This window comes from Camelus bactrianus, chromosome 8, assembly GCF_048773025.1.
Source record: "Camelus bactrianus isolate YW-2024 breed Bactrian camel chromosome 8, ASM4877302v1, whole genome shotgun sequence".
NCBI lineage: Eukaryota > Metazoa > Chordata > Mammalia > Artiodactyla > Camelidae > Camelus > Camelus bactrianus.
The window spans coordinates 54,916,705-54,936,373 of record NC_133546.1 but is presented as its reverse complement, the minus strand read 5'-3'; the positions used below and the strand labels follow the sequence as shown (position 1 = coordinate 54,936,373).

Genomic DNA, 19,669 nt, shown 5'->3' with positions numbered 1-19,669 from the left:
ATGCTGGCTGGCTGCAATAATGAGGCAGTTGCTTTACGCTGGGTGATAGGAAGGCTCTTCTGTCTAAGCTGGGAGATCTGGGACACAAAAAAGGAAGCAGCTAAGCAAAAATGAAGGAAACAGTGTTCAAAATACAAAGATCTGGTGCCAGGACCTTAAGATGGGCACAGACTAGGCTAGAGAGGACAGTGCGAATTCTGGTTGGAAACAGACAAGCACAGGATGACGAAGGACTGAAACAGTGTAATGTTTAAGTTTTGGCTTTTGTTTTATGTGTAATGGGGGCCTTTGGAAGGTTTTAAGTGATTACATGGCATATTCTGTTTTAAAAGGTTGTTCTGAAGGGAGGATCTATGTAAGGGATGGATGAGAGTGGAAGAATAGAGAAACGGTCTGAGGCCCCAGACAAGAGATGACTGTTACTCGAACTAGGGTGCATCTGGAGAAGAGGGGAAAAGAGGATGGACTTAGAATCTGTTTTTGTTGACTTTGCCAAGGAATACTAGAAGGGAACAAGTGAGGAAAAGAAAATCATTAAGTAAAAAAATCCCAGAAATAATCATTATTTAAATAAATGTAAGTCTATTTCATCAAAGGATTTTGGTGGTTTCTTGGTTTCTTCTGAGAATTCTTAGTTGCACCAAAAAGGTAATTAAATGACATTTAAATTTCACTTCTTTAATTTCATTAACCAAGTCGATAGACCTTTATATTTAACCCTGTGTATTTAAGAAATGGCTTAAGGTATGTATGAGCACTACTGGCCTCATTTAAAATGTTCAGCAATTTGTGTAAAATGTATTTATGATTTTGCAAAACTGCCTAGAAATCTGTTCATTTCAGAATATTACCTATTACCATCACAGAAAGTGCTATGCAGAGGCGCAACATGTCTTGAACATGTTATTTTGGTGAACAACACACACAGTCAAATACAAATAAAACACCATTTATAACAACTGACTAGGACATCAAATTGTCATGCTGAACTCACACCTTAAATGGAAGACATTTATTTGTTTTTTAAATTAAGGAGTGAGAGGATACATCATGGTCCTTAAATTGCATCAACTGTATGAATAAAAGATGTCTAAAATAATTTCAAGTTGAATGTATTTGACAAAAAACTGTTTAAATAAGGACTTTGGAAAAATTGGAAGTACTTCCCATAAGTCTTACTGGGACCTGACATAATATTAATACATTTGATTACTAAAACTTACATTTTGGAGAGATTATTATGTTTTCTTAATTTTTTCCAGTATACAATATGTCCTTATAGGTTTGAGCTGGTGCTTTGACAGACTTTCTGTCTGGAGGCCCTTTTCCAGCTAAATTTCACAGACTAAAAAATCCAACCTCAGAGAGTTTTGGGGTATTTTGGATGGTGAAGAAACTGGATGGAGGAAGGAGACATGGGTGTACAATGGTAGTGCATTTGTAGTATTAGATATCTATGGTAAACCCCACATTTTTTTTTTCACTCTTTTGTGGGCTCCAAGATTACTGGAAGAGTGTTTCCACCTGGATATCCTGCAGGCTGACCCAGCCTGGCCAAAATTACAAGTGACTTAGTTCTTGCATTTCCTACTCCAGCTGATAAAATTGTCAGTCACCCAGTTCTCCAAACTCCTATGTTTAGAGTTGTCCTTAGCAATTTTACACCACTCACGCAATCTTTTATTAAGCCCAATTAAATTTACCTTTCAAATATCTCTCCAGTTTGTCCCCTCCTCGTCTTTACTGTCACAACTGCCTTAAGTGCTTCCTTCCTCCACCTCTTGGCTGGATTATTCCAGTGGTTCAACTCGTCCCTTCTGCCCCTTCCCCACTCCAACCCAGCATCTACGCTCATACCAGTTATCTTTCAAAAACAAATGCGACTACCTTTTTGAAATACTGATCTTTCTCCTTATTGTCCCCAAATGAAAGCTACACACCTTAATGTGGTAAATGTCCCTTTACAAGATGGCCTTACCCAATTTTACTCCCATGTTCCATCTTTCGATATTTCCTGAAGAATCTTAACCATCTCCCAAAGAGTTCATCTATGCCAAGCCACTTTCACATTCCTGAGCTTTTTAATACCTTGATTCATCTTGCTTGAATAACTTCTGCTCCCTTTTCACTTCTAAGAGAATCTTCTCCTTAAAGGTCTCAAAGTGTAAGCAAAGATTAGAAGGAAAAAACTTAGGTAGGAAGCCAACAACAATCACAGCTCCTCCAGATCTCTGTCTCTCAGGAGATTTTCTGTTTTTGTTTTTGTTTTTCCCTTTCAATTCATGCCTAATATTTCTCAGATTTCTGGCTGGAGTAGCTGCTAGCAGCACTGTGAACACTGATTTTTCCCTATCTTTTATATCAGGTTTAATTTTTGAAGGAATTTTATTAGGGCATTAAGACTGTAATTCCTGATTCAGTAAGTCTGAGTTTAGGGAAATGCATGTGTGTTTTCTTTGCTACTAAGGGTGAGAACAAAAGTGTGAAAGCATAAAAATTCAGGCATAGAAACTGGAGATCTTGCTTTGCTGTCACTAAACCATAGTCACCAGTGCTTGTAGCTGCCAACAAAGCCTCTTCCCACTCCTTCTCTTCGCCCCACATTTTGTCTAGGAGATCTCATTCCTAAAGCACATCTCTTCCACCCTCTTTCCCTTTTTATCTTCATTGCCTTTTTACCTTGAGGGTTTTTCACAATCCCAAATCCTTTGTTTCTGTTTGTTTTTTCCCCTCCAGGGACAAGTTTGAACCAGGAATCTTCCAGCCAGGAATGAGTCCTAAATGAACATTCACATTCCCCTACACGAGCACCTCAGACACTACAGGCAGCCTGGTATTACCTCCTTCTGCTTGATGAAGGGTAAAGATTATTTTTTAATTTTCTTCAGTGAAATGTTGTTCCCAGAATATATGATAAATGCTAAGGATATTGCAGTATCTAAATGATAAGACAGATGCAAATAGATGACAGATTGTTATGCAGTCTAAGGGCCTAAAATATGCAGGTACAAGCTTTTGATTTTTAGTGTAATTAATTGCTCCCATTGTATAATTGCTTGTCATCTCAGTTTTTGTCCTCATATGGATAATTTTTTTTCCTTCTCTGCAGTTTCTCACTTGAAGGAGAACAGAATCCAACAAACATACTGTAAACAGGATGCTAAAATTATGTAGATATGGAATCATGACATACATACATATAAGTCCTTTTGAAAACAATGTGATACTGTTATCATCTAGTCTAGACCTTTTACTCCTGAAGGAATTAAAATCTGGGAAATTAAATGAATTTCTAGAGGTTACACAAAGGCCTCATCTCTTTGTCCCTAGGAATCTTGACTCTGAGTCCAGTTCCTTTTCCATTATACCCAATAACTTCAATACTTTTTAAAGTCTTAGTAAAATTGTTCCACGTTTCTATAGATTCTTTCTTCTGCAATTATCTCCCAAAACTCTGTCCTTGAACTTACCTAGAGCACAGAAAACTTCATCTGAGCTGGCATAGTGGGAAAGACCTAGAACAGATTTCACCCCCTAAATCTGATTCCTTTTGTGACTGTCTGTTCTTCTCAAGTTTTGGTGGGTTCTGTTGTACAAAAGTTAAGCGAGAAGGGAGATGAGACCTGAGTTGCTAGTAACAACGTGGTGCTGTGGATAAACCAAGATGTTTCCTTTTCATGTTTCCTAAAGAATGTCACGTTCCTAGATGAAGGGTCAGGTCTCTGAAGGGGCTACCAATGCCACCCCAACCAACTTCCTTCCAGATGTGATGACCCCTCTGCGTGAGTTTGGGTTTTGAGTGTGCTGACCATGGTGCTGAGGAGCCAGTGTTAAACATGGCCTTGCTATAAATTCTTCTCCCTTCTGGCCAAATTGTCAGTTAGACGAAGCAGCATCTAACTCTGTGTTTCAGAGCTTTGCAGTGGCCTAGATGCAGCGATGAAAAACCTGCAATCATTTAAAAAATGTAGCAGCTCAAAAAGGTAGCTTTGAAAAAATCTTGTTTATGACCACAACTGAAGTTAAAATGAACAATTCATATGACCAGGAAAAACGGATTTAAATTTATTTGTAACTCTTCTGCTTTTCCTAAAATAATACTCCTTACAAGCTTTTAAAAATTAAAGCAAGAACTTTGGTTGTTATGCCTCCAGTTACATTTTCCTCCAAAAAAATTAAAGCAGTGTTGTGTGATATAGTGTAACTGTCAACCAAAATAATAAAATTATCCAGAGAAAATTAGGTACAATTCACCTGTGGACATAGGAACACTATATGGCATTAAAGGTCAGTTTTAAGCTGGGATCTATGTAAAGCAATCAAGCAAGAGCAATTAGATAAAGAAGGATGAAGTACCTTTCATGGTATGAGTTAATAAAAATTCCATGATGTGAATTACTGCATATTTAAAAGACATGCTCCATCTGTAGCCCCCACATGTAAAAATACCTCCTCACTCACTTGCCATACACACTAAAATACGTATTCATAGGACACAGACTGCTGCACTTAATTACTCCAAATGGCCTTGGCTGCTTTCCTGTCCATTTTTTCTGGGGTGGGTACCCTGTATTCTAACTAGAGGCATTCTCTGTGATGCTCGTAGTATCAGGATTGCCAACTGCACTTGTGCCCCCGCATACCTCTCATATAGACAGTGATAACATTTTTATTGGCATTTAAGCCTACCGACCTTGGCCTCTGTTAGTTATGTGCCTAGTTGAGATTTGGCTCTCCATCTCATTTATTTTATTTACAATTGCTTTTCACCTCCCTCAGGGTAGGAGGTTGTCCTAATATGAATTCCCAACAGGGAGTTCTAAGATACACCTTGGAGTACTCCAGCCATGCTATTATCATAATCATCATGCCCAGTCTCTTCCTCCAAGTTTCACACTGTCTAGCGTGTAACAGCAAACAACTGTGAGGATGTAGGATCACCAAAGACACTAACGGCTGTAAATGTCACTGCAAGCTAGGTGCTCAAAGGCCCTGCCTAACTGTGCTGCTTGTCAACTACTGAAGTTCTTCTCTGTAAACACTACTTTCTCCACTTCTCTCCACTTTCTGACGCTTTTGGCACTTCCTAGGAGATGGTTCCATTTTTATAAACTTTCACTACAGGCACAGTTGATGACATTACTTTTCTCATCATTCTTGTTATTTCTCAACTCACACCATCCCTGTTGCTGAGCATTTTCCTATTATAGTTATAAATATTCTATTAGGCACTAGCGACTTCCTCATTACTAAATCCAAACGACAATGCTTATTTTTTTTTAACTTCCTTTCTTCAGAAAGCATTCTTCCACTTTGGCTCTGTGACAGGACACCACACCACACTATTCCCTTCTTCCACTGCTACACATCAATCCTTGAAGGTGGGTGTTCCTTTGGCGTCTGTACTGAGCTTTCTTCTATTATCACTCTACATTGCCTAAGTGGTTTTGTCTATTCTGAAATCTTCACTTATCCCTCATGTACTAATGACCTACTCCTACCATTTTCCAAAACTCTTATCCCAAATGTCCAACTACCTTTTAAATATTTCTGCCTAAGTATCTTGTTGAATCCTCAAATCAACAAATTCAAACTGAACCCATCACAACACACACACACCCTTCTTTATTGTCATCTTCATGTTTACTCTCAAAGAATAAAACCAATATCCAGTGCTCATTCTGGCAGCCTATATACTAAAATTGAAACGATACAGAGAAGATTAGCACAACCTCTGTGCAAGAATGACATGCAAATTTGTAAACATTCCATGTTTTTGTGTGGAGATGCCTTAAAAAACTGAAAATAGACTTACCCTATGATCCATCAATCCCACTCCTGGGCATATATTTGGAGGAAACTCTAATTTGAAAAGACACATGCATCCCAATGTTCATAGCAGCTCTATTTACAATAGCCAAGACATGGAGGCAACTTAAATGTCCATCCACAGACTACTGGATAAAGAAGTTGTGAGAGATATATATATATGAATACTACTCAGCCATAAAAAAGAATAAAATAATGCCATTTGCAGGAACATGGATGGACCTGGAGATCATCATACTAAGTGAAGTAAGCCAGAGAGAGAAAGAAAAATATCATATGATATCACTTATATGTGGAATCTTAAAGAAAAAAATACAAATGAACTTACTTATGAAACAGACAGACTCACAGACATAGAAAACAAACTTATGGTTACCAAGGGGAAAAGGTGTGGGAAGGGATAAATTAGGAATTTGGGATTTGCAGATACTGACTACTATATATAAAATAGTTAAACAACAAAGTCCTACTGTGTAACACAGGGAACTATATTCAATACCTTTAATGGCTTAGAATGAAAAAGAATATGAAAAAAATTATATATATATATGTATAACTCACTATGCTGCATACTAGAAATTATATGAAAAGGAATATATATATATATGTGTGTGTGTATAATTGAATCATTATGCTGTGTACTAGAAATTAACACAACATTGTAAATCAACTAATTTCAATTAAAAAAAAAACCCAATATCCATAGTTATCCACATTAAACTTCTGGCAGCCTTCCTTCACCACATTTCCCCCCAACACTCATATACAGAAACTCACTATTTATTATCCATTCTAGCTTCTAAATAACTACTGGATGTTTTCATTTCTCTTCACCTTCAATCACAAACTCAGGGCAGCCACCCGCAGCTCGTAACCTGAATTTCTACAACAGCTTTGCTTTCACTGATGCTCAGCACTGCTTTCCCTCATATATTCTTCACAAATAAGCCATCATACTTTTAAAGCATATTTTATTATATTGATTCTCTTATTTAAGCCCTTGAACGTCCTGTCATTGCCATTAGGATGAAAACGAAGCCTGCCGGCTCTGGCCCCTGACTACCTCTCAAGCCTTTCTGCTGCCTCTTCCCCACCTCCTTTTGTTCCGTGTTCCAGTATTACTGACTTTTTAAAAATTCATTGAATGGGCCATATTCTCTCTGGACTTCTCATCTCCACCGGCTCTTCCTCCCACTCTTCTCTTTGTGGAGCTAATTTGTATTTATCTTTCAGCTTTCAGCGTTAAAGTCATTTTAAGAAACCATTACCGGAGCTCCCTCATTCTCTCTACACAGACTCAGGTGCTTTCGTCTCCTAGCTCCTAATGCATTCCCATCATATCATTCACTTATGATCATGCCTTGCTTTTTCTTTGTCTTCAGTGTCTAGCACAGTGCTTGGCAGATGGGAACTTACTGTCCATCGGAAGAACAAAAGACTGAATGAAAGTACAAAGTGCTTTCTTTTCCACTGAGTTAATATATGGTTTTTTTTTCCATCTGTAACACAGTACCGCCCTACATGCTGAATATATACTCATGTATATGCTTAATGTGTCTGCACAAAAGTGGAACGGGGAAGAATTGAAGGTAAGGTTGGAAGAAATAGGAGATGGAGAGTGATTTCTGGCCAGATGCAGTTCTTCAAGGCTTCAAGGCGATTAAAATTGAGAAAATTCAATAAGTAGCTTTGGATTTTTCATCATGAAAAAAAAAACTGTTTATTTTGAACTTCTGAGTTTCGTCTTTTAGCATATGGGGAATACTTACTTAAGAAGTGTGAAGGAATTAAAAATATTAGACCTCAGAAGATTTCATGTGAATTCTTGCTGAAAAAATAAAAATCAAAGAAAATGTTCATGTTTTTTAAATATTTAATCTCAGTAGAAATAGGTAAGTTGTAAAGGGCACCTTGGGATACTCCAAACACAAAATTATTTCTATCTAGGTTTAGAATCAATAGTATGACCTTTTATAAAGATTATAAAATTTATATTGCTAATTACGATTGCTTATGTAACAATTAAACAGACTTGCATTACTTTTACCTATACCTGCAAGCAAGGATCTGGACAGTTGGGAAATAAACAAGGGATTAGGGATTTTAACAACAAATCTATCTATAGAATGGATAGTTTGTAAATGATGTAGAATTGTTTATATATGACTTTTATTGCACATGTGTAATAAATATTATGTATAATATATATATTCACATTTTTGTGCACTGGTTAACATCATAAAAATATGAAATACAGTGATAAGTTATTACATGGTCTTTGGTTCTACTAGTTTATAATATTTTTCCTTAGTTGACAATAAGGCGGCAAAATTTTTTTTCCAAGCTGGAACTAACATATGAATAGGCATTTTAAGAAAGACTTTTATGTCTGCCTGCCTGCATATCTGTGTGTGTGTGTGTGTCTGTGTGTGTGTGTGTGTGTGTGTGTGTGTGTGTGTGTAAAGTCAGTGAGAGTTTAGCTCACATCTGGTTTGGGGATCCTGCACAGAACTAAACAGAGTTAGCTTAGTTTAGGATAGGGATCATGATACCATTTGTCTCCTGGTTTCCCTACACTGGCTTAATGCCATCCAGATCTCTGGTCCTTCTCAAATCCCATCAAATAAGCTATATTTACATGCATTTTAAGTATACTGGAAACTTCACATGAGGTTTTTGGAAGATGGGGAATTTACACAGGGTTTCAGCTTTCCACCATCTTGCTCCCTTTTTTTCCTCTCTCTTCTCCTTTCCCCAAATTCCTGTTTTGCCATCACATAGGGAAGTTCTACCATCTCTTTCGTTTCTTGCTTTGTGCTGACCTAAGTTCCTCGCCTCCCTAGGCTCCTCTCCTTCTTCCTCCATTAGAGGCTTATCAAGATAGTTCCCACAACAAAAACTATTCTCTCACTAAAACCATTCTGTTCTTAGCTTGTTAAATGCAGCAAAACCAAAAAAGCTTCACCATGTTACAATAAAACTATTTTTGTTTAAAAAAAAAAAAACCAACAAATCTATTAGTTTATACTTTCTGCCATTTTTAAATAAAGTAGTAAAGTTATGCTGATTTGTAATAATAACAGCTTGTGGGAAAACAGCAGTACTAATGCTCTTTTTTTTTAACATTTTTTATTGATTTATAGTTATTTTACAATGTTGTGTCAAATTCCAGTGTAGAGCACAATTTTTCAGCTATACATGAACACACATATATTCATTGTCACACTTTTTTCTCTGTGAGCTTCCATAAGATCTTGTATGTATTTCCCTGTGCTATACAGTATAATCTTGTTTATCTATTCTACAATTTTAAAATCCCGTCTATCCCTTCCCACCCTCCACCCCCTTGGCAACCACAAGTTTGTATTCTATGTCTATGAGTCTATTTCTGTTTTGTATTTATGCTTTGTTTTTTTTGTTTTTGTTTTTTAGATTCCACATATGAGCAATCTCATATGCTCTTTTAATAATAATGGAAACAATATGATTAATCAATCTAAAAGTTCAAAATCTAAAGTACACTGATTAACTTTGCATCTTAGAGTAGGGAACTATATTTTGCTATACAGTGGTTAGCATCTTTTTTAAAAGAATGTGAGTTAGTTAATAAATGAACATTTGGATGGCTGATCAAATGTGTGTGTGATTGGCATGCATATTGTGTGAAAATTATGATGACTTAAAAGCAATTAATACTAAGTAATACTTCACTATTTGAGTGTTTATGCCTAAATATCTAATAGCTTTTCTTTTATTGCTTTAAAAATAAATAGTACTTGACCTTCCTAAAGCAGTAATTCAGAAATAATGTCACTTTACTAAGTAAATTAGATAAACTTGAGACAAAAGCAATCCACTGAATTTATGCTTTAGAACAACTAGGGAGGAAAACTCAGTACTTCTGATATGAATACAACACAGAAGGTTATGGAAACAAATTAAGGGCAGAAAACTGAGCTCTGATAGTTGAACTGGGTGAGTATTGAATTTGAATTTATATCAATTCTGCCTTATTTGAAAAGGTATTAATATTACATAGGTTCCTTTTTATTTTTAATGTTCTTCCCTTTTTAACTACCATCTCTTCCATAGTACAAGAAATTAAAGAAAAAACTGAGAAAAATCAAAATATGTCATATTACACGTTTGGCAGCATAAAATGGTAGCTATTGACCTTTGAAACTCTCCTGTCATAGTTGTTGAGAGAGCCTCACATAAGAGGGCTAATAAACTACCCTTTCCATGAACACATCTCCTTCTTGGAGGCTGTGTTGTTGCCCAAGAGCTGATAAGCCCAGCCACCTTCCCTGAGTGGGAAACAAGCTCTGCAGGTCTGCAAGACAATGCTATTCTTTAGGACTTTCTAGAATAAAGCAAAGGATATAAAATTACTACCATTAAATTGAATAAAAAGGTGAAGCTATTATCCCTAGTCATAAAAATAATCTTGGAACAATTTGGAGTCAGTTAAACCCTCACATTATTTCTCCTATGTGCTTTGAGTCCCAGTGTGAGGCTTGTGTTGGCAGAGATGAAAGAATCTCACCTTGTGAGTCACTTAGAACAGCCAGGAAGGACGGCAAATGCTACAAGAATGATTAGAACTACCAACTTAAAGTGCATTAATGAGACTATTTGCATTATTCAATAAATATTTAATGCCAAGATCTTGACCTATATTCTTTAATATGTTTTTTTCAATTTCACAGGCACCACTTTTTCTTCATGGAGTTGTAAGAGGTATATCAAAGAACCAAAGATCATAGACCATCTATTCATAGACTTTTTTCTGGATTCTCATCATTCTGCCTTTTATAGTACAGTGATTACAAAATTAAATACCAACTTTTTTGACATTTAAGGCCAAGAGCAAAATAAATAAATAAATAAATAAATGGCAATATCAGAATCACTTCAAATTATTTGATTCAGTAAATATTACATGCATGCAAAACAAGTGCATACACCTTAGGTTCTATGTGTTAAAATATGTATGTGTTTTACATTTCCTACCCAGAAACTAAATCCTTTTTCTTCATTGGAAGACCTAAGTTACAGAGAAATATTAATATAAGAGAAAAATCTACTTAAAATATGTGTATTCTATGTGATGAGAATACACAGATCTTTTCCCCTCTTATAACTCATGTCAGTTTTTGCCTTTGAGAGTTCCCTATAAGAGCAACTAAGATTAGTAAGGATTCATGTTAGTTGAGTAGCACAAGCTCTTCTTTTCCTCTGTGCCTGACTATGTTTTACAAGGAAGGGATGACAAAGCAAAAAATGTGGATTGGTCATTCATCTCCTCCCACAGAAATTTTCACTAAAGTAAAATTGGAAAGTTCTGAATTTCTACCTCATCTTTAGGTTTAGCTATTTTTCTCAAAGCTTCTTTCTGCAGTCTGATGACCTTCTAACAATTTGAGTTCTAGAAAGAAATTCACTTGGACTATAAGTGAACCTTCTATAACATAGAGACAAAGAAAAAAAATTTTATATGCCCTTTATTTCTCATTGGTTGTTCTGATCTCTTTCATGAGAAACCACCCACTGGTTAGTTTAAAAAAAAAAAAAAGCCAAAACTTAACTAAATCTCAGATCCAGTTTAAAACCTGAACTAATCATAGGGTTAAAGCATCTTTCAAATAACCCCTCCCGTAATTTCTCTACCCTCTCACCGTAACGAGCACCGAAGTGGGGGAGTGGGCTTGCAATGTTGAGGGGACAGGCCCCTGGCTAGTCCTGAGCTGTACACTGACTGGCATCAGCTGATTGCGAAGTAAATCTTCTGTCTGTTTTGTCTTTACATGTCCCTGGCCTCTAATGCTTAAGTCCATGTCTATTAACCTTTGTTCAACTCTCAGATCTAGAACAGTCCTAAAGGGAGTCTCTGATGAGCCTGATCTGCCCAAGGATGTGTCTGTGAACTAATCAGAGATCTGAGTGTGACCACCACTGATCTTAGTCAGAGTGGTCCCTCTGTATGCTCCCTGCACAACCACAGAGATTCTAGCAAGCCTTTCTCTTGCTTCTGCTTCTATAATATGGGAGACAAGGGTTACTCTGGGGAAATAAAACGCAATTGCTTCCCCCTGCTAGACAGAGCAGCAACACCAAGGTTACCTTAATGAGTCTGTTTCCAGGACACCCAACTGTAGTCATGTACATAACCTCCGCTTCTAATCCATTCCTTCTCTGCTTTCCCCAGGTTCAGAAAAAAAGTGACTTCCCTGTTTGCTTTTTCTTTTTGGGCTTGCATGGTTTAACCCACATATCCTAGCTCTTGATACGCTAAAGAGAGAGAGAAAGAAATTTGACAATCTTTTCTCATGACAATATCCTAGCTCTCAAGGTTATTATAAAACTTGCTTCCAAATAATATTTTTAAATGTCAGAAAATGAATCTTTTTCTTGGATTCCTTCTATAACAAGTTCTAATCTTCAGGCAGAAGGACAGAGTTGGGCAAAGAGGATGTGGTATGAAGAAAAGTTTCAAAGGTTAAAAGGAAAACCACATAAATAACCTTAGACTATCATACTTATTACAGACTTTTTTTCTATACATGTTTTTTAAAGTAGACCATGAATCTAAAATTTATATAAAATTCAAAGGACAACCAACATCCTTTTAGGAATATGTTCCAGAGTCAGAAAAAAATATATATATATAGGTATTGATAAAGTTTAAAGCATAAAAAAGTAAACATTTTTATGACAAAATTATGGTCAAAAATTAACAGCTTATTGGAGAAAATACCCTTAATACAGTTATAAAAGTATTGATACCCATAATTCTTAAAAGCTTTTACATATAAATAAGGAAAATACAGGTACTCTACTCAAATAAGCAGTTTGCAAAAGTATAAATGCAAATGGCCAATAAACATTAAAATAAGTGTTCAGAGATTTCTGGTTTCTAGTTCTGCATGTAAGAAAGCCTGGAAGTTGCCACTTCATCTTAACAATAGGTAAGTAGCTGAACAGACTGAAAAATCAACAACCTATATTAGATCCTTAAAAAAGGGAGGACACAGGGCAGACTGCTGCACTCAAATTTGAGAGACAGACAGATACGGGGAGTCACAGCTTACCAGAGCAGAGGCTCATGAGCAGAAACCACTGGGGAAACCAGTGCCCAGGAAGGAAACCCTGAACTGTAATTGGCAAATTGCTGAAGGCTCAGTGAGGACTACTCTGAGAGTTGAAAATTCTCGGGAGACTCACTCAGAGTGGAACCACAACAATTTGGTGAGTTTACCTCCAGGAGCCCAACCAGGTTCCCACAGAAAATACTGGACAAAAATCCCACATGCTCCAGCAGGGAGAGTGGAAAAGGGACTATCGTGAAACTCACCAGAGCACTCTAGTTCTCTTAACAAGGCCGGTGCTCAGAGGAAACTAGATAGCCAGAGTCTAACCTGCTGGGGTTTTATCAGAGCCTAACTAACCTGAGTGACAGGTAATACCCAATCCCAGCTAGTTCTAGCCATTCTCTGTTCCACCAAAGAGGGGGAGAAAAAACCTGAGAAACACTTGTGAAGTTCACAGTCCAGTCACAACCTCACTGCAAGACTGAGAACTAACCACAGGACTACAGAATGCTTCCCCTCCTCCCACACCTCAGTACCACATGGCTAAAGGCCTACTGACAGCACTTCCTTTTTCCCAGTACATCATGTCCAGCTAATAAGAAAAAATTACAAAGCATTCCAAACGGCAAAAAACACATACTGAAGAGACAGAGCAAGCATCAGAACTAGATATGGCAGAAATGCTGGAATAATCAGATCAAGAACTTAAAAACACCTGTGATTAACATGTTCAGGGCACTAACGTATAAAGTAGATAGCATGCAAGAAAAAATAGCCAATGTAGACAGAGAGATGGAAATCCTAAGAAAGACCCAGAAAGAAATCCAAGCAATAAAAACACTGTAACAGAAATAAAGAATACTTTTGACTGGTTTATTAGTAGACCAGACATAGCTGTGGAAGAATCTCTGAACTACAAGATATGTCAATAAAATCTTCAAAAACTGAAAAACAGGAAAAAATTTTAAAAATTAGAACAGAACACCCAAGGACTGTGGGACAGCTATGAAAAGTGTAACATATGCATAATGAGAATAACAAAGGAAAAGAGATAAAGTAACAGAGAAATATTGAAACAATAACTGAAAATTTCCCCCAATTAATGTCAACAGATCATGAAGTTGAAATAATACCAAGAAGGATAAATGCCTAAAATGCTCTACCTAAGATAATCATTTTCAAACTATAGAAGATAAAAGATAAAGAAAAATAATCTGAAAAACATAAAGTTTAAAAAACACCTTACTTACAGAGACATAAATATAAGAATTATATCCAACTTCTAGGAAAGCACACAAGCAAGAAGAACATGAAGTGAAATATTTAAAGTACTGAGGGGAGGAATTGCACCAACCTAGAATTCTATACCTTGTGAAATTATCCTTCAAAAGTGAAGGAAAAATAAAGTCTTTCTCAGAAAAACAAAAGTGAGGAAATTTGTTGTCAGTAGATCTACCTTTAGAGAGAAGAGAAGTAATACAGGTCAAAAACTCAGCTCTACATGAAATAAGGTAGAGAATCAAAGAAGGAATAAGGTAAAATAAGAATGTTTATTTTTCTCATTCTAATTGATCTAACAGGTAACAGTTTGTACAAAATACTTATAGCAACAATGTGTTCAATTTTATATACACATATATGCTTCTATATAAGTGAAATGAATGACAGCAATGATAAAAGGGACAGAAGGGAGGAATTATGATTTTTTTTTATTATAAGGAACTCATATTACCTGTGAGTGATACAGTTTATCTGAAAGAAGACTTGGATTAGCTGGAAATGTATATCAAACTCTGGGGCAGTCATTTAAAAGGTAGAATAAAAAAGTGTAACTGATATGTCAAGAAAGGAGGAAAAATGGAATCATATAAATGCTCGATTAAAACCACAAAAGGCAGCAAAAGAGTAAAAGATAAAAATAGGAAATAAAAGAACAATGGCAACAAATAAAAAACAGTAACAAATGTGGTAGATATTAATCCAAATATATCAATAATCACTTTCAATGTCAATGGTTTAAATGTACCCATTAAAGGACAGAAATTGTAAGAATGGATTGAAAAAAGATCCAAATACATACGTCTACAGAAAACCTGCTTAATTATAAATACATATAGATTGAAAGTAAATGTAATGTAGAAAAGGATACCATGCTAAAACTAATCCAAAAAGTAGGATTAGCTATAGTAATTTTGGATAGAGCAGACAGTATCAGAAATAGAGAAGGGCATCATTTAATGAAAGACAGGTCAATTTTCAAAGAAGACATTACAATACTTAACTTGTATGCACCTGACTAAAAAACCCATTAAACTATATGAAGCAAAAACTAATAGAATTACAAAGAGAAATAGATGAATTCACAATCATACCTGGAGTCTTCAGCACTCCTTCATCAATGGACAGATCCAGCAGGCAGAAAGTCTTGAAAGGACAGTTTGATGCAATAACACCATCAATCAATGAGTTATAATTTAACTCAAAATGAAACATAAACCTAAATGTAAAACACAAAACTCTGAACCTCCTAAAAGATAATGCAGGAGAAAGTCTAGATAACTTTGGGCATGATAATGCCTTCTTAGATACATCAAAGATACCATCAGTGAAATAAATAACTGATAAACTGAACTCGATTCAAATGAAAAATTTCAGTTCTGAGAAAGACAATTTTAAGAGAATGAGAAGTCACAAAGTGGCAGAAAGTATTTGCAAAAGGCACATCTAATAACGGAGTCTTACCAAAATGTGGAAAGAACTCTTAAAAGTCAGTAAGAAAACTAACAACCCTATTAAGAAATGGGCCAGCAATCCTAACAGATACTTCACAAAGAAGATACACAGATGGCAAATAAACATATGAAAAGATGTACCATATGTCAGCAAGGAAATACAAATTAAACCGAGATACCACTACACACCTATTAGAATGGCCAAAATCTGGAACACTGACAACACCAAATGCTAAGGATGTGGAACAACAGGAATTTTCTTTTCCTGCTGGTGAGAATGCAAAATGTACAGCCACTTTGGAAAACAGTTTGGCAGTTTTGGGGGGGTTTTGTGGGGTTTTTTTAAACAAAACTAAATAAAAATGAAAGATATGGGTCTACACAATAACCTGCACACAGATGTTTATAGCAGCTTTATTGATAATTGCCAAAGCTTAGTAGCAACCAAGATGTCCTTCACTAGGTAAATGGATAAACGGTGGTCCCTCCAGACAATGGAATATTATTCATAAAATGAAATGAGCTCTCAAGCCATGAAAAAGATGTGGAAAAAACCTAAATGTATAAAACTAAGTAAAAGAAGCCAACCTGAAAATAAGCTGATGAACTGTATAATTACAACTCCATGGCATTCTGGGAAATGCAAAACTACAGAGACAATAAAAAAAACTCAGTGGTTGCTGGAAAGGAGATAAAGATTGGGAGGGAATGGGATGAATAGGAAGAGCAGAGAGGATTTTTAGGGCAGTGAAAATACTCTGTATGATAACGTAATGATGGTTATATGTTATTATACATTTGTCCAAACCCACAGAATGTACAACACTATGAGTGAATGTAATTATCAGCTATGGACTTTGAGTGATTATGATGTCAGTGTAGGCTTATCAATGGTAACAAATGTTACCACCCTGGAGATGGATGTTGATAATGGGGTAGGGCTTGCACGTGTGGGGCAAGGGGTGCCTCTGTGCCTTCGCCTCAGTTTTACTGTGGATCTAAAACTCCTCTCAACAGTTAAATTCATAATAAAAATGAACTTAAAAAATTAATGATTACCCTGTACTAGTTATGAAAGAAATGCAAATGAGATGAGAGATCATTTTCCCCTATAGATTGGCAAAATGTAAATGAACAGTAAAGGCCAGCATGGGGAAACACAGAAAGAAACTGGCACCCTTCATCGGAGTGGCATTAATGGTGTACAGTGATTCATATCACTGGTTTTTGAAATCAGGTAATTCATGGATAGAAATTACTATATTGCCAGTTATTAACTTTATACATTTGGCAAGTAACTTTCATTTTGTAATCTTTGGCTTTTACTCCTGAAACTGGAGATGATAAAAACCTCAGTTTTGGGAGATTTATATGTGATAATATATGTAATCTACCTGACACGGTGTCAATAAAGAGTTGCTGTCGTTACTAGAATGCAAATTGATTAAGCCTTTTGAACAGGAACTTAGCAATACGTATCTAAAGCATTTAATGTCTGTGTTTTGAGCCAACACTCCTAGGACTTTTCTAAAAGAAATAATCAGATATGTGTAAAATATATGAAAAGCAGTTTAATTACAGCTCATTTACAATAGTGAGAAAATTGGACACTGATGTCCAAAATAGAAATTTACTAAAATCTATTATACCTACTACTGAAATCCAACATTTGTAGAGTTCTCTTTGTTGCCTGACTTTCCTTTTTGTTCCTGCAAGATGAGCCATGTGTTTTAAAGCATCTCCTTACATTTTATTCTACCATTTGAACCTGGAGATTTTTCAGGTGATCTTAATCATAATCTTACTTAACAAGAATCTGTGCATGTTTCTAGACATTGGGACGTATTTATCATACTTTTAAATTGAAAGTAATAATTTTTCAAAAGTAATCTGTAATTATTTTTAATGCATAAAATAAAACAAAACATTGAACATTACCTTTAGATGGTTGGATTATTAGGGATTCTGTGTGTGCATGCACTTAATTTCCCATGTTCTGAAAAATATAGTTTTCTTCTTTGCTCATATATTAATTTTATAATTAGAAACACTTATTCAATACATTAATACAATGCATATTATTTTTGACGTGTGAAAATGTACATACAATTTATAAAGAAAAATCAAGAATTCAGCAAGGTAGCAGGTTACAAAATTAATGTTCAAAAATCAGTTGCATTTCTTTACACTAACGATAAATCAACAGAAGAAGAAAGTAAAGAAACAATCCCCTTTAAAATAGCACCCAAAGTAATAAAATATCTGGGAATAAATCTAACCAAGGAGGTGAAAGAATTATACACAGAAAACTATAAACCACTGATGAAGGAAATTAAAGAAGACTTTAAAAAATGGAAAGATATTCCATGCTCTTGGATTGGAAGAATCAATATTGTTAAAATGGTCACACTGCCCAAGGCAATCTACAGATTTAATGCAATCCCTATCCAATTACCCAGGACATATTTCACAGAACTAGAACAAATCATAATAAAATTCATATGGAACCATCAAAGACCTAGAATTGCCAAAGCATTACTGAAGACAAAGAAAGAGGCTGGAGGAATAACTCTCCCAGACTTCAGACAATACTATAGAGCTACAGTCATCAAGACAGCATGGTATTGGTACAAAAACAGACATATAGACCAATGGAACAGAATAGAGAGCCCAGAAATGAACCCACAAACTTTTGGTCAACTCATCTTCGACCAAGGAGGCAAGAATATACAATGGAATAAAGACAGTCTCTTCAGCAAATGGTGTTGGGAAAACTGGACAGCAGCATGTAAAACAGTGAAGCTAGAACACTCCCTTACACCATACACAAAAATCAACTCAAAATGGATCAAAGACTTAAACATAAGACAAGATACAATAAACCTCCTAGAGGAAAACATAGGCAAAACATTATCTGACATACATTTCAAAAATTTTCTCCTAGAAGAAATAAAAGCAAGAATAAACAAATGGGACCTAATGAAACTTACAAGCTTCTGCACAGCAAAGGAAACCAGAAGTAAAACAAGAAGACAACCTACGGAATGGGAGAAAATTTTTGCAAGTGAAACCGACAAAGGCTTGATCTCCAGAATATATAAGCAGCTCATACGACTCAATAAGAAAAAAATAAACAACCCAATCCAAAAATGGGCAGAAGACCTAAACAAGCAATTCTCCAAGGAAGACATACAAATGATCAAAAAAGCACATGAAAAAATGCTCAATATCACTAATTATCAGAGAAATGCAAATCAAAACTACAATGAGGTATCACCTCACACCAGTCAGAATGGCCGTCATTCAAAAATCCACAAATGACAAATGCTGGGGAGGCTGTGGAGAAAGGGGAACCCTCCTACACTGCTGGTGGGAATGCAGTTTGGTGCAGCCACTATGGAAAACAGTGTGGAGATTCCTCAAAAGACTAGGAATAGACTTACCATATGACCCAGGAATCCCACTCCTGGGCTTGTATCCAGAAGGAAATCTACTTCAGGATGACACCTGCACCCCAATGTTCATAGCAGCACTATTTACAATAGCCAAAACAGGGAAACAGCCTAAATGTCCATCAACAGGTGACTGGATAAAGAAGCAGTGGTATATTTATACAATGGAACACTACTCAGCCATAAAAACCGACAACATAATGCCATTTGCAGCAACATGGATGCTCCTGGAGAATGTCATTCTAAGTGAAGTAAGCCAGAAAGAGAAAGAATACCATATGAGATCACTCATATGTGGAATCTAAAAAACAAAAACAAACAAACAAAAACAAAGCATAAATACAGGACAGAAATAGACTCACAGACAGAGAATACAGACTTGTGGTTACCAGGGGGGTGGAGGGTGGGAAGGGATAGACTGGGATTTCAAAATTGTAGAATAGACTACACTGTATAGCACAGGGAAATATACACAAAATGTTATGATAACTCACAGAGAAAAAAGTGTGACAATGAGTGTGTATATGTCCATGAATGACTGAAAAATTGTGCTGAACACTGGAAT

At 35.9% G+C, this 19,669-nt stretch overlaps 1 long non-coding RNA gene and 1 other non-coding gene across 2 annotated transcripts; both read left to right on the top strand.

Annotated features, from left to right (window-relative positions):
* Window positions 1–2,866: 2,866 nt before the first annotated feature.
* On the top strand, window positions 2,867–19,423 carry LOC123614941 (uncharacterized). The gene is made up of 2 exons (XR_012508726.1): window positions 2,867–7,418; window positions 10,539–19,423. It is a non-coding gene; the product is annotated as an uncharacterized LOC123614941 (long non-coding RNA).
* LOC123614951 (U6 spliceosomal RNA) lies at window positions 5,673–5,778 on the top strand. The gene has a single exon (XR_006722453.1). It is a non-coding gene; the product is annotated as a U6 spliceosomal RNA (small nuclear RNA).
* Window positions 19,424–19,669: the final 246 nt, after the last annotated feature.